Source organism: Mesocricetus auratus, unplaced genomic scaffold (genome assembly GCF_017639785.1).
Source record: "Mesocricetus auratus isolate SY011 unplaced genomic scaffold, BCM_Maur_2.0 contig_4664_pilon_obj, whole genome shotgun sequence".
NCBI lineage: Eukaryota > Metazoa > Chordata > Mammalia > Rodentia > Cricetidae > Mesocricetus > Mesocricetus auratus.
The window spans coordinates 1-2,775 of NW_024429301.1; the positions used below are offsets into that span (position 1 = coordinate 1).

Consider the following 2,775-nt stretch of genomic DNA (forward strand, 5'->3'; position numbering starts at 1 on the left):
TGTGTGTGTGTATGTATGTATGTAAGCATGTATGTGTGTGTGTATGTATGTATGTAAGCATGTATGTATGTATGTATGTGTGTATGTGTGTATGTATGTATGTATGTATGTATGTGTGTATGTATGTATGTATGTAAGCATGTATGTATGTATGTATGTATGTATATCTCATTTCCTCATACTAGGTCCAAAGTTAAGAATGTATCTAAGTTGAGTAGTGACGGCACACACCTTTAGTCCGAGCACTTGGGATACAGAGTTCCAGGACAGGCTCCAAAGCTATAGAGAAACCTTGCCTCAGAAAACAAAAAAACAAAAATAAACAAACAAATGTATGTATATATGTCTTACGATGCATTACCATAACTTTTCCAGAATGTTTACATTCATTTAAAATGAAACTAATGAGCAAGGCATGGTAGCACACACCTCTAATCCCAATACTCAGGAAGCAGAGGTGGATGCATCTTGGTAAGCTTGAGCCCAGTCCAGTCTACATATAAGTTCCAGGGCAGCCAGAACTACATAGTGACACTGTCTCAAACAAACAAAAAATAAAATCCCACCAACAAATGCCTTGTCTAAATGCTCAGAAAACCAAGGAGGGGGAGCAGAGTTAGGAAAGGTTCTTATTTAGAGAATAAAGTCTCATTTTGGAGGATGAAGAGATCTTGAAATTTGGCTATGCAACAGCATGCTTTGTATTATACCATGTGGGGTAAGTTCACACAACCATACACACCTATATTAATAAAAAAAGATAAGCAGGGCAGTGGTGGTGCACACCTTTAATCCTAGCTCTCTGGAGGCAAAGGCAAACAGACCTCAAAGTCTGAGGTCAGTCTGGTCTACAGATCAAATTTCAAAATAGCCCGGGCTACAGAGAAATCCTGTCTTGAAAAAGCAAACAAAAAAATCCAAAAGAAACAATTTTTTATAAATGCAAACATGTATTCTAGAAGGCTTCATAACTATGGGAAACCATGTCAGTTGAAGGTCTCTGCTCGCTGGGCATAGTGGTGCCCACCTTTAATCCCAGCACCCAGGAGGCAGAGCCAAGAGGATCTCTGTAAGTTGGAAGCCAGCCTTACAGGACAGCCAGAGCTACACAGAGAAACCCTGCCTTGAAAACCCCTGCCCCCAAAAAGGTCTCTGCTCTGATACTAAGGTTTATCAGACCAGACAGAGCACAGAGCTGGCACTGTAAAATGAAGGAAGAGTAAATCTTGTCCCCCACTTCTATCCATTACAAGTTACTAGACATTTGGATGAACCTTACCTGCTACCAGTGTCTTTAGCAGAATATATTCCATAGAGGTAACAGGACAAAGCAAAGCAGACTCCAGCACATGCAGTGCTGTGCCATCCAAATACTTTAGGATCTCTGGGTTATCTTCAGTAACTGTCTGCAAGCAATATGCTATAAGATAAATCAACAATTTTAGGATAATGCACACTAATATAACTCATACAGAAATGTACATTTTTATAACTTCTAGACACATCTGCTTATATATATGTATATATATATATATATATATGCTTAAATTCAAGATTGTACACAAAAAAGAGGATTCACAACTACAGAGCCAGAGATCTGAATTTTGTCTTCTTTAAATTTCTAATGCTTTACAGAACTATACTCTCATAGACTACAACTTAAAGGCGGTTAAATGTTGTAGCAATGTTCAATTACAATTACTATTAATATCTATACTTTATCCTTACCTTATACATTTATCATAGGCCAGTGTCATGGAGTTTATGATCAAGATCTAGTCCATATACGACATGCTTAACAGCAGCCTGTTCTTGATGGCTTTGGGGAATGTCCTAGAACTCATTCTGTAGATCAGGCTGACCTCGAACTCACAGAGATCTGCCGGACTCTGCCTCCCGAGTGCTGGGATATAAGTTGTGCTCCACCAACACCTGGCGTGGTGTCCCTTTCTGACAAAACACTGCATACATAATATATAAATAAATCTTTAAAAATGTATTTTAGGTATTTAGTAATATAATCAAAATTATTTTCTGAGCTAAGAATAAATTAAACACGATTCCTTACTCTGTATTTCCAGAAAGAAATATATTATTCTGGTACTTTTATAAGAATAACATAAAACCAAAACCAAAATGTTAGAAAGGATTTCATATCTGTGTTTTTATTTGACTGGTCCATGCAAGCTGATGCACTTGCACGAAGCACATGGAGAGTAAACTGTGTAAGTCACATGCCACTTTTCAAGATAGGGCAGCACTGCACACATTTTAAAAGGTTTTCCAGCAAAGTTTTGGGGACAGCTTCTTCCTAAACAACAACAAAATTGTTACTTATGTATCTAACCAATCAAAACTTACAGATTATGGTTACAGCTTTACAAAGACAGCTAATAAAAATCATTTAAAAGTCCTGTTCCCAGGGCTGGAGAGATGGCTCAGACATTAAGAGCACTGACTATTCTTCAAGAGGTCTTGAGTTCAACTCCCAGCAACCACATGGTGGCTCACAACCATCTATAATGAGATCTGGCACCCTCTTCTGGTCTGCAGGCATACATGCAGGAAGGACTCTGTGTACATAGTAAAAAATAAATCTTAAAAAAAGACAGAGAGTCTGGGAAACAGGAAAGAACCTAAAAGATATACATGGTACCCAAGAGAAGAGAAATGAGGCAAGATCCTCTGAACAGATGGGGAACACAGCGAGGGGTGGGGGGGAGGGGGACCTGGGAAATAGAGAGGGGGAGAAATGGAAGACAGAGTAGGCCTTGG

General features: G+C 38.7%; 1 long non-coding RNA gene across 2 annotated transcripts; it reads right to left on the reverse strand.

Moving 5' to 3' along the window:
- Positions 1–231: 231 nt before the first annotated feature.
- LOC121137947 lies at positions 232–2,465 on the reverse strand. 2 transcript variants are annotated; one of them, XR_005875203.1, is made up of 3 exons: positions 1,729–2,465; positions 1,280–1,420; positions 232–296 (listed from the first exon to the last, which is right to left on the reverse strand). It is a non-coding gene; the product is annotated as an uncharacterized LOC121137947 (long non-coding RNA). The 2 variants fall into 2 exon arrangements; XR_005875204.1 differs by having other exon boundaries at positions 237–291.
- Between the last annotated feature and the right edge of the window lie 310 nt (positions 2,466–2,775).